We start from the raw sequence: 13,290 nt of genomic DNA on the forward strand, positions 1-13,290 counted from the left end.
ACACACACACCCACACACACACACACACACCACAATTCTCACTGAGGCCTTCACTCACTATTACCTACAGGGGTGTGTGCTAATGGTTTTGTTGACACCATTTAACTGCTCTAGGATTGGTTTGAATGGAAAGCGTTCCTGGTTTATGAAGTCTACAGAGGACCAGGGAAGTGAGCTGAAGCGTCTCCATGGTAACTCCCAGCTGTGACAGCAGGGGGCGTGGTCTCCTTCAGTCACTGCTGCACATATCTGTGTGTATATTTAACATTTAGATATAGATTTAACATTTAGATTTAACATTTAACATTTAGATTTAACATTTAGATATAAGATTAAGCATTTAGATTTAACATTTATATATAAGATTTAACATTTAGATATAACATGTAACATTTAGATTTAGATTTAACATTTAGATATAACATATACCATTTAGATTTAGATTTCAATATTTAGATTTAATGCTTTTTTATCTCTAAATATGTGGTTACATGTTGTGTTAAATGTAGGAAAATGTGCTAAATATGAGAAAAGTGAGATAAATAATGAAAATGTGTTAGCTACAACTTTTATACTAAATTTTTACACTTGGCACCGCATAGATGTGGTTAGTTGTGTTTATATTTGGTTACATTCACCAGATCACCATAGTTACAGTCCAGCAACAGTTCAGTTTAATGACCATGTTTTCTGTTATTATCAGTATGTGTATGTGTAACAAAATGATAAACATGTCTTAAACATTAAATGTTTGACCCAAAAAAACTCCTAAAGTGATTATATGAAGTAAAGTTTTGGTACAGTATGGAGTCCATTCATTTAGAATCACACTTGGGAAAATTTTTGATCTTAAAAAAGAAATGATAACAATATATTATGCTTTCTAATAAAATGTGCACAACTCAATAAGGAGCCATTATAATCCATCAAATCAGTCACAAAAATAATTTCATTAAAATCAATGACCAATAAAAACTGATTTCCTGTCAATAGTCAATATTCTTATGATTGTTCCAGAAAGTTGAATTATGAGGAGAAGAATTGTGGGAAAAATATTTTGGGAAAAAGAAAAGCCTGTTAATGTAAATCAGAAAAGTTTATTCAGAGAAGAAGAAAGTAGACACACAACTCCCTCAGATTGTTCCCATGACGACAGTTTCTCTGAGTAATGTTTGTCCTCCTTTACACATAATCAATATTATTGATTTAATCTAATTCTATATAATTAATAAATAAATAAATGGGCCTAAATCAAACAAAGAAACTACACATATAACACAGGACAAGTCAACAACAGCTGTGTTGCCAGGTTGGGTTTAGAGTTTTTGAAGGAGACGATGTAGATACATTTATGACAGTTTATGGTAGAATTAGAATATAATAACAGCTCTATCTGGATGGCTCTGTGACAGCTACACATTGTTGAGAGGAAAAAATAAATAAACAGGAGACAGAAGGGTTTCATTCATAGACTTATTAAAAAGTTTATTTAGTCACTTTAAAGTATTTAAAAAGCTAAATGAGCCTCTGTTTAGATAGTTTTAGTAGCACAGGCTACATACCTGAGCTAACGTCAGTAAACTCTACTAAACTTACATTATTAGTTTCATGCTTAAAGATGTTAATTTACAGGTTCTCTGTCTGAAAACAGCTGCTGGTTTAAGAGTAAATTAGTGCAGAAAACAACCTTTTGGTTTGTGAAACCATTAAATATTAAGAATCAATAATTTCAGTAAAACAGATGATATTATCAGTTAAACATCTTGTAATAAGTGCAGGTAAATGTAGTATCTATATAGAGCCAGGAGGTGGTGGTAGAGCTACAGTATAGATGTGCTGTTCCACAGGTTGGACCATGTGAATAGATTGTAAACTTTCCATGTGACCAGCAGTGATTAGAACTCAGTGAAGGAGAACCAGCAGAACAACAAGGATGCTTTAAAAGCACAGAGTCAGTTAAACTCAGACACAGAGTAGATCATCTGGAGGACTGGGACCATTCCTGGAGGACTGGGACCATTCCTGGAGGACTGGGACCATTCCTGGAGGACTGGGACCATTCCTGGAGGACTGGGACCATTCCTGGAGGACTGGTCTGATGTCACCTGGAAAGTGATGGAGTGTGTGAGGCTGTGAGGGCTTGAAGCACTAGAAATAAAATGGGACAGTGTTATTTCTGTGTCCAGTAAATACATTTTGTTAGTTTTGTTTTGTTCTCAGAGGAAAAAACTTCAGGGTTCACTGTTCAGTTACTGTTTATTTTATGCATTAAACAGTGTCATAAATGTATTTACCTCCCTATAGGCTACATGATGGAGCCAGTGCACTACTGATACTATTGGAATCATTTACAATCTCGTTCTTATTTTTTTTTTCCCAAACTGCATTTTAGTCGAGTCGTAAAAAGTTACTCAGAGATAATAAACAAATTTACACAAATCAAAAAAGAAACAAACTACAAAGCAAAGCCACTCACTGTCACATTAGCATGTGAAGCACAATACAACAACTTAGACTATACACAATGTATCTATAATGACATATCTACAATTACACAAATATAAGCATATATATACACATATTTTTACACACACATTAAACCTGTACTTTCTTGGTTTCTTTTAAAACACTAAAAACTTAGACATATCTCAATATAAACTGTCAATATAACCTGTATAACATAGGAGCAACAAAGACACAAAAAGTGATTTTACCTTTAACTGTAACAACAGATGAATTATATGGTATTTGTCCAAATGTTTCACTATGTTACAATGTTTTTGTTACTTATTCACTCGTTTCACGTGGCTTTTAAAACGCCTCCAGCTGGTTTACCAGGAGATTCTTGACATACATCACAATGCAATGAACTCTGGGTAATTCCCTTACAATATGTCTGTGGAGATGGAAACTTACTGAAAAGGAACAAGACGGGCTGAAAAAGTCAGTGGAAGTTCCCTCACACACTTGATGATGTTCTAATAGGAACAGCCCATCAGCCTTGAATCTCTACTTAATTATGCTTTCAAAAAATATACAGAATGTGAATTAAAACTCAATTTGTCTCATTATTTAATATTTAATAATTGATATTGAATATTTAATGCATTTGATATGATTTGCCATCTTGTTTTTAATAAATGAAGCAGGTGATTAACTATAGCTGAAGTGTCGTGGTTTTTATTTTCTTAACTTTGAAGATCTCGTGTTCATCCGTTCTAGTTTTCTTATAAGTGATGTTAACATCTACCTAATAAATTAAAGATGGTCTCTTTGTCTGTGTGTGTGTGTGTGTGTGTGTGTGTGTGTGTGTGTGTGTGTGTGTGTGTGTGGCCCAAATGTCTCCCAGAGAGTGGCGTCTGTTCAACCTGAAACTTTATTTATTTTTTTTATTTTTTTTTCAACTTGTCTGTACATGCTGTCAAAGGTCAACACCACAGGAAGTGCAATCATTATGAGACAGCAATGCATATTTTGTTATTGCAATAAAATACATTGATTTATTTTATTGCTTAATTGTGACCATCACCAGCCCTCCCTAAGGAAGGGTAAGAAATCTTTTATTATAGGGAGGATATAAAAAGGGAGAGCAGTGTTAGACCTAAGTGGAGGGGGAGGGGGAAGGGGAGGGGAAAGGGAGCAGGGAGGAGAGACTCAAGGCAGGAAATAGAAAAGGTGGGGAAGAATAGACTGTTTTGCAGTGAGGGTGAGATGTGAGGTTGTAGAATATATTGTGCTTATTATGTTGTGTAATCCAGCCAGTATGGTGACAAGTGTGAAGCATAGCTATAATGGTGGTGGCTGTGAACAGAGGGAATGAGTGAATGGTCGTACCTAAAGCAAGTATTTGGGATTAATGTGTCTAAAGTTAAGCCCAGTATGAGTTTTATCCCACAACCCAAGGCGTGCCAGTGCATCGTATACCAGTATATGTGCAAAAAAAAAAACGCTACTGCAAACCCAGGAACTGCCCTGGGCCCGCAGATGCAGCCAGGCCAGCAGAAAGAGCGGGGGCCAGGGAGCCCCAGGCAACCCCCCCGCGGCCGAGCAACCCTCCAGATGCCCCCAAGATCCCAGACCGAGAGGCAGCCACCGCCCCCCACACACACATCCGAGGAAGCCCCAAGCAGCTGAGCACCCAGGGCATCCCCCCACCGACCCCAACCCCAAGGCCCCCCGCCAGCATCCAGCCCCCCCCCACCCACCCACACCCAAGCACCCAACCCCCCGAGGGAAGGGCCCAGAGAGCCCCCCGCCCGAGACCCCAGCAGAGGAGCCAAGGCCCCCTCCCAGCAGATGGCCAGAGCCGCACGAAACGGGCAGCCGGCGGGCGCCCGCCGGTGGGCCCCGAGCCAGCAGGGTCCGGACCCCAGGCCAGAAGGACCCGGAACGGAAGCAGCACCGAGAGCAGCGCCCCCAGGGATGACAACCACACCCATAGTCGCCGAGGGCACCAAGGGGATGCTGCAAGCCGCCCCGCCGGCCCCCAGGCGCACCGAACAGGCACCCCAGAGCGCGCCAGATCGCCTTTCCTTGATGCCAGCCCGCACGATGCGCCCCAGACAGCCCCCCCCCCCCCCCCACCATAGGGCCCAGCCACACCACAGAGCCCGGCTCACAGGTTGCCGCCCAAGCCGGGGCCACCCGCAGGTATGACAGGGCGCGGCGGCACGCCCCCAAGGCAACCAGGAGATGAGACAAGCGCCAAGCCCCACCCGCAGGGAAGGGGCACCCCCACGCCCCACCAGGCCGGCACCGCCCGGAGAGACCCCGCAAAGGTAGCCCCCAGCAACACTCCTCCACACCCCCCAGAGACCCACCGCCCCGCAATGCCCGACCGCACCCCCCGATCCCCACACGGCAGCCCAGCCATCAACAGAGGGGCCGGGCCCCCACCCGATAGGCCCAGATGTGTGAATTTACCCACCACCCTGTTATGGTGCCTCTCCATTCCCCAATGGAGAGGCACTTCCCTATCCCCTGAGTGAATGTATGCGTTTAGTGAATGTATGAAGTGCTATTAAAAAAGGGTGGATGGAGGGGAGCGGTGCTCCTCATCCAGCCTATGTGTATATATGTGTATGTGGTGCAATAGCTCCGGAGGGTGGAAGTGGTGGTCCTACCCTCCGGGGGGTGGTGTGTTGAGGTGTGATAAAAATTGGATTGATTAGTAGGGCAGCCAGAGGTGGGAGTGCCGCCCCGGCGCCACTACTTAGTAGAGCAGGCAGCGGCCCCCTCCACCCCCAGCCCCACCATCCAGCCCCCCAAAGGTTGGGTATGTGAGTGTGGTGCAACAAGTGGGTGAGCCAGACCAGCTGGGAGTGAGTGATGTGAAGTGTCCATGTAGGAGGCCTGTCTGGTAGGAGCCCGGCCCGTCTGCACGGCGGGCCACCGGAGAGGGCAGACGGCGCAGACGGGCAACCTGAAACTTTATCAAAGCTTGTACACATGCTAAGCGTGTTCATCCGTAATTTTGGAGTAATTTGATGTTGCAAAACGTTTATTTAAATTTTTCCTCTTAGTATTGAGCGCGGTATGGCGCGTGCTACTTCCTGTTCCAGGTTCATGACGTCACTGCAGTTTGTCTCTCGTGTGAGAGTGTCGATGTCACTGTCTGTGTTTTCTGAGGCGTGTGCGTGTGTGAGAGACTGCTCCCACTGAGGAGTGATAATAAGAATACAACAGTTTATTAATGTAAAGTTACATTAGGTTAACTGTTATTTATTGTAATGCATATTATAATGTTTTTTTGGAAAATAATTTATCTCTTTTCATATTGACTTTTATTATAATCATGTTTTTGGAGAATAAACTATATTTGTATTGACATTACTGCATCAGACACTATTACTTACTCAAGTTATTGACTGAGATTGTCTCTCAGATTGTCAGACTGAACTTGTCATGGAAAATTAGTGAAAGGAAGAAATAATTCTAAAAAGGATTTTCCCCAAGAAAAGGAGCCATTCATCATTATCTTTGACACACACACACACACACACGCACACACACACACACACACACACACACACACACACACACACACACACACACACACACACACACACACACACACACACACACACACACACACACACACAAAAATTCCCCTTCATAACACTACAGATTATCAACACATTTTTTGTAAATCCAACCTTCAAACACATATTCATTTGTCCATAATTGACAACTCTACTTAAACTCCCACATGAATACATACTTCTGACAGACACTGTACTCATCAAATCAATTCAATGAATCATAAACAATAAGCACTTTATTAATAGAAAGCTGTATTACTGATATGAAATATGTGATTACAAATTGTAAATTGTTTTTATGAGGTTTGAAAAATATTCCAATTTTTTTGTTTGTGTTTTTTTTTTTTTTTTTTTGCAAAAAAGGTTTCACTTTTTTTTCACATTTTTTTGCTATGAGGGGACCTGGGAGTTTTTAATTTTTCAAAGGTGGGTACAGCAGAAAAAGTTTGGAACCACTGCATTCAGTGATACACTGGATTAGCAGAGTTACTTTAAAAAAGTAATAAGGTACAATTACAAGTAACCTGTTAAAAAATGGAATCAGTAACTTACTCTATGTATCACTATATTATGTGATAGAGTAAGTGATGACTTTTGGATGACTTCAATACCAAACATGCAAATAATGACACAAAAGGATTCTTATTATTTGATTATTACTATTCTCCTTGTGCGTATTCTCCGGTCCAGGTTCCTGACACGTCCACCGCACGTAAATCAACCAAAAGTACGTAATCTGTGAATGAAAAAGGTCTGAAGCAAAGGAGGTGGGGCCATGATGTCATTATTTTTGGGGACGTCTAGAAATCACTGAACATGGAGTTTTACCAACGCTTGTAAATGTCATTGAAATCAGTGAAAATGATAAAGTGCACTTTTAATTTGAAAGGCCTTCATTGATAAACAATGTAACAGGTTGATTTGATCAGATTGTTGATCAGATTATTACAGGGTGAGGATTGGACACATTTTTCTGTCTGAGCCACAGTTAAAATCTCTGTTTTTCCCCTCATATTAACACCAGATTAACGTTTGCTTGTGTGGAAAGCCTGATTTTATTTACTTCTTACATTCCTCCATTCCATTTTCGTTTTGATTTTGGGCTGTCGGTCCCCGTCAGGGGCTTGCCCCCCTCCCAGGGTCCACACTATGCAGCTCCTCTGGTGCCGCTCCATGTTGGTAACCAACAATTCCCTCTGGCACCCCGGGCGCTTTGGTCTCTACACCCCCATCCTCCCCTTCACCCACCTCCACTCCACCCCCCACTCAAAGGCCATTTACTCATCATCTTCTATGGCTCACAAAGTTTCCATAAATTATCCACACTGTCTCCTCCCATCCACCACCCTCTCACCCCCCGTACATGTCCGTTCATGAATCACTCTCTCACCTTCTGTTTCCACACTCATTCCACACATCCTACACTCATATCTCACTCTCTCCTCAGCCACTTAATGCATATTCTTCTGATGATTGGTCAGGCCTGCCTTACTCCAGCAGACCTTCCCACACACTTCATACCTACACACTAAGTCAATCACTCTCCTTTCATTCTAAGTTCACTGTCACCCACACTTACTCAGGTCCTTTCTGACACTCCCATTTGTACAAATGCTCCATTCTCTCCCTCACCATACCTTCCATTTCTTCCTGTCACCACACAACCTCTCCACATCAGTCCAGTCAAACCCCGCCTCATTCATCATTCTCTTCATATACATCGTTTTCTTCTTCTTCTCACATCCTTCCAACTTATTATTCCACCCTAACACCATTGTTTTCATCAGTCTATCATTTCCCATTTGCATCACATGACCCACTCGCTCCAGCACTTGTTTCTCAATCTTCCACCTTAAAGCAGCCTTTTAGAATAGATTTGGGGAAATGTTCAAGTTTTCCTAATTTTAGAAGTGAATATTTTTATGCATTGTTTGTAAATACAAATCTATCTCAGCTCTAGGTTTCCCTCTGTCACCAGCCAATAATAAATTACATTTACATCATAAACCCATAAGTAAGGAAAATATCATAAATGGTTGGGATTAATTTTAATTCTAAATGTTTCAAATGTTTGATATTATTTCCTGGTCATTGATTAGTTTTCAGACTCTTAGTGATTAATGGTTTGGTTGATTCATTTGCACTGTTTATTTTCAAAAGGAGAAGGTTCTGCACTTTAAAGTTCATTTCTCCTCACATTCCTGATTAAATTAGGTTTTCATTTTGTCTCATCTATATTTACATTGCAGTTCTCTGCAGAAAAACCATCTTACTGAGTGGAGATGAAATTGTTGCAAATGTACAGTCACTGTTTTTTTTTTTTTTTTTGCTGTTGTGCTTGAGGGTAACATAGTTGTGGAGTTTCCCACACTGGCTGAAGAGTATGTCGTGCTTTTTGGACTAATTTATGCACTGCACCTGAGTTACCCTAAAGACTTCACCAACACTTGTCTTCATCCAAAAGTCTTGATAGGCCTGGAAGGTGGGAAACCGAGAGTTTTGAGCCTCAAAAATGATCTTTTGTCAACTGAGTAACTGTGATTTGACTTTAAATCATGAAAGGATAACACACTTGGTTGCACCACACTGAAAGACTGTTTCTTTACATAAGTGTTTAACATATTGTTCAACTTGAAGTTGAAATTGTTCCTATTTTAGACCTGTTTGTGGAGTTTACACATGGAAAGAATGGCCAACCTTTTGCTACTTATAGAGAAGTTGCTACATATTTTATATTTAAGGTGTTCATGTGTCATTTGGACTGTTGATGACCAGAATTCAGTTTCTTGTGTCACTGAACTATTTTTGAATTTTTCATGTATTTCCCTGAAATCACTGAACTTTTGTTTGGTTGTTTAAATGGATCCTCCACTGTTTTTACAAATGTGGCCTAAAACCTTTGAAATGTCCTCATTAGGAGATCTATGTCTAACAAAACACATTATTTTGCACCATATTTGTTTAATTAACTTTTTTTAAGTTAACCATTTTTGAGTCTGTGCGGTGCCATGTTGAAATGACGTCATTAATGACGCAAATCACTAACTGTGGACTGTCTGACATCAAACAGCTTCAGGAGAACAACGTTGTAGATATGAACAATCATCTGTCACAGATTTTTTTTAATTTATTTTTTTACATGCGCACAGACTTTTTTCTCATCCATCAATAATAATTTGACGTACAACTCTTTAAAATACACCAAAAGGTGAAATTCAAATTTTAAAACAAGCAAAACTTCAGAAATAAATGAATAAAAAGGCCTAAATTCAATGTTAATGTTAGACGAGACACAGGAAAGAGTTTAGACGAGCCTGCAGACACTAACAATGTATAACAATGTAAAATATAGGAAAGTACAGCTGTAGTAGGTGAGGTGAGGTTGAGTACATAGTGGCATAGTTTATCACACCAGTGGATGCAGTAATAAAAATCACCACTAGATGTCTCAGCCTGTAAAATGCCTTTTTGTACATAGTTTGCAAATAGTTGTATACAAGTATTTTTGTATAGCTTTTGCATATCGTTTTTGCGTATTATAAATGTAGCTTATGTATAGATTTTTTTGTTGCAAACTAAGTGGTTATTAAAATTTGATGTAAATTTTTGTACCTATAATATTGTAATGCTTTTATTATGTATTCACTGGATTTTTTTTATTTGTGGTAAAAATATTGATGTCATATTTGATTTTTATTTATTCTCATTTTTAAACATCTATATTTTGTAACATGTTGTTATACATTAAAGACAATGAACAGATCTATTAAATTTTTTTGATTAGGTTTATCTCCTTTGGTGGAGAGGGGCGGCACCAAAGAAGGTTATTGCGAGGCTCATGCTAGGTTATTGCTTCGTTAATGCCTTTTCTAGGTAAATGCTAATGCTACATCTATCTATAAAAGCAAGGAATCCTGCGTTTCAGGGACAGACAGAGCTGAGACTTTCAACATGGCTGCTGCTTGGTTCAAGGGTGTGCAACAATGGATTTGTTTGGACTGCAATGACACCGTTCATAAATTATTTCTTAAATACAGCTTTGCAGATTAACTCAATGTTAAGAAAATTGTAGATGATGTCACAGGTTCTCTCAAATAAAGCAAGTTCCTTTACTGATGATGATGTCATAGCTTCTCTCAGAGTCCCAAGCCCAGATAAAGGAGGATGGTTGGACGTTTTAGCTAGCAATTCCACCTCACATAAGAAACTTTTAATTAAATCTGATATTTTAACAATTAACAATATAGGACTAAATGTATTTATGTAATGTGGGTCTAAAGCAGGGCTATTCAATTAATTTGGAATTGGGGCCAGTTCATGAATCTTAGGCAAAATGAGGGGCCGGAGAATATGGGTAATCACAGCAACAAATAAAGAAATTACAACAATAACATACTTAAGGAATCAATATATTTAATTTTGTTAATGCAGAACAATTTATGGACATAAATCCCCACATGGACTACTACTGTACTAACTTCCGTCCATCCTGAACATAAATCAAGTTACCTTGACAATCAGTCCAGGTCAGCCATATCACAGATATTTAAGATTGGACTCCAACAAAAATAAAACCAAAGTGCATAGTAAGGTACAAAAAATAATTCTAACATAACAGTGCATGGTATCATAGCAAGGCAATGTATTTCAAATAGCAGTTTAGATGAGCATATCAGTTGTAAACATTTTAATTCATTTAACTGACAAATAACTATTCAAAATACTTCAACAATAATCACCTCATCAATTTTAGCCCTGCTAACATGAAAACAACAAAATCATTAAACAGTCACTTAGTTGACCTTTCTTCACGTCATTTAATTTTTCTTATCTGCCTATATTGAAATTGAATCAGACACCTCAACTTTCAGTTCAGTTGAACAAAACCATATCAAGAAAAAACATTAAGTATGAGGTGAATAACATGTTCTAAATTGCAGGAGTATACGGTTAAAAAAAACAACAACTCATCACTTGTTTGACTAATATGCCTGTTATCTTGCATGTCGTTTACCAGCATTTGCTAACTAATGAGAGAAATGGCATTTTTTTGACTTAGCAAGAGCAGTGAAGTCAGGTGTATATGTTGACAGGGCAATGCGCAAGCAGTGTTGCAGATTCTGGTCAGTGAGGGATATGCGGTTGTGTGTTTTAATGGCATTCATGTGTGAGAATGAAGACTCACAAGTGTATGTTGAGCCAAACATTGTCAGAAGAAAAAGTGCAAGACCCCTTGAGTGTGGAAATTTTTCTTGGCTGACTACATGGGTCCAGAATTTTTCATAACCTGCCTGCTGCAATGACTGTTGCAAGTCATCTGATGACTGAATGTCAATGAGTTCCAGCTGTAAAAAACTCTCATCCAATGATGGTACTAGCTCCTTTCCTTTCAATGCAAAGTCTGCCTCATCATTCACACAGAATGGGTCTTTAACAAATCTCATCACTTCACTGGAGATGCTGAAATCATCAAACCTGGTGGCAAAGTTGTTTTTCAATGAGTCAATAAAGCCTGACATCACCTCGGTAATTTGCAGGCCAGATTTCCTTAATGTGGGGAAGTGGAGCATCTTCTCAGGACAAAGATCAGCAGAGAAGAGTGAGAGTTTTCTTTGAAAAGCACGAAGTTTCTCCACAAGTTCGAAAACTGTTTTATCTCTGCCCTGCAACTCCATGTTGAGCTGGTTCAAATGATAGAAAACATCACTCAAAAAGCAAACAGTAGCATTAAACTCATTATTTCCCATCAGCGACAGAAACTTGCCAGCTTTTTTCAGTTTTGAAGACTGGAGAAAAACCAGAATCTCCTCTTTTAGTTCACAGAAACGTTTCAGTGCGTTTCCTTTGCTAAGCCATCTAATGTCATTGTGAATTAGCAAATCTTTGTATTCAGCAGACATGTCAGCCAACAGCTTGCGGAAAAGACGGTGCTGTAAACTGGAGGTGCAACGGATAAAGTTTATAATTGCCATGACAGAGTCCATGGTCTCTTTCAACTCACCACTGAGTTTGGCACACAGAAGGCTTTGGTGGATGAGGCAATGTAGCGATCTCATCTGCGGAGCCACGGCTGCCATCCTCGCAGCAAGACCCTGATCCCTGCCGACCATCGAGGGCGCGCCATCCGTCACCAGCATGTTTATGCGCGCCAAATCCAAGTTGTTCTCCTCAAAGAATGCACTAATTTTGGCGAATAAAATTTCACCGGTGGTCTGCCCCTCCAGAGGAATTAGTCCAAGCAGATCCTCATGAAAACATGCTCCATCATAAAATCGCACATAAAGGCACAGCTGTGCGACATCACTGTTGTCGGTCGACTCGTCCACGGCCAAAGACATCACCTCAGCCTTCCTCAGCTTGTCCATAAGCGTCTCGAAAACGTCCGATGCAAGGGACTCGACTCTCCTTATATTTGACGTGTCAGATATTGGAATTTGCCGGATTGAATCAATAACGCTTTTTCGTGTTTTCTCATCTGTTACCACCTCTTCAATGGATGCCAGCATACACTCTTTGACAGTCTCCGAGTCTGTAAACGGCTTTTTCTTTTTCCCCAATATCCATGCCACCCGCAACGATGCAGCTGTTGCTCTCTCTTGATCCGTACAAGCCCGGAACAATATCCGCCGTCTTTGCTCATAACACAATGTAAGACCCGATATCTTCTGCTTCCGAGCGGCAGAGCCAGGTGGAAAAGTAGTGTTAAATTTAGCGTGCGTTGTGTTGAAATGTCTTCTCAAATTATACTCTTTACTCACGGCGAGGCACTCATTGCAGATTAGGCACACAGGATTCGCATCGACAGCAATAAATGCATATTTCTCTGTCCATTCATTGTTGAACTGCCTGTTCTCTGAGTCAACTTTTCTTTTTTTTAAAGTAGAGAGAGACATTTTTCTTGTTAGCCAACCTTCATGCTAAAAAGTCCGGAAGGTCATACCGCGGCGCTGCCAGTGGCGATTTTTAATTGGTCACTTGCGGTCCCCTAAAATACATGTCCGGCTAAAACAGGTAGATTCGGCCTGCTTTTATGCACGATTTATTTTTTAATATAATTAGCCATTGTCATGCACTATATGACTAGATACTGTATGTAATGATTACAGTACACTCTGAGGGCCGGTATAAAATTCCTCAGGGGCCGGACCCGGCCCGGGGGCCGCCATTTGAATAGCCCGGGTCTAAAGCATCACTCATGAAATAATTAGACAACAAACAGTGAGGTCTTTGACCTGCGTTTTGTGCGATA

General features: G+C 40.3%; 1 long non-coding RNA gene across 1 annotated transcript in view; it reads left to right on the forward strand.

Annotated features, from left to right (window-relative positions):
• Positions 1-10,869, forward strand: part of LOC114458373 (uncharacterized) — a 159,042-nt gene extending 148,173 nt beyond the window's left edge. Inside the window, exon 3 of the long non-coding RNA XR_003673031.1 lies at positions 10,322-10,869. This is a non-coding gene — a long non-coding RNA (uncharacterized LOC114458373). The remainder of the gene's footprint in view (positions 1-10,321) is intronic.
• The last annotated feature ends 2,421 nt before the right edge of the window (positions 10,870-13,290 follow it).

This window comes from Gouania willdenowi, unplaced genomic scaffold, assembly GCF_900634775.1.
Source record: "Gouania willdenowi unplaced genomic scaffold, fGouWil2.1 scaffold_10_arrow_ctg1, whole genome shotgun sequence".
Taxonomy (NCBI): Eukaryota; Metazoa; Chordata; class Actinopteri; order Blenniiformes; family Gobiesocidae; genus Gouania; species Gouania willdenowi.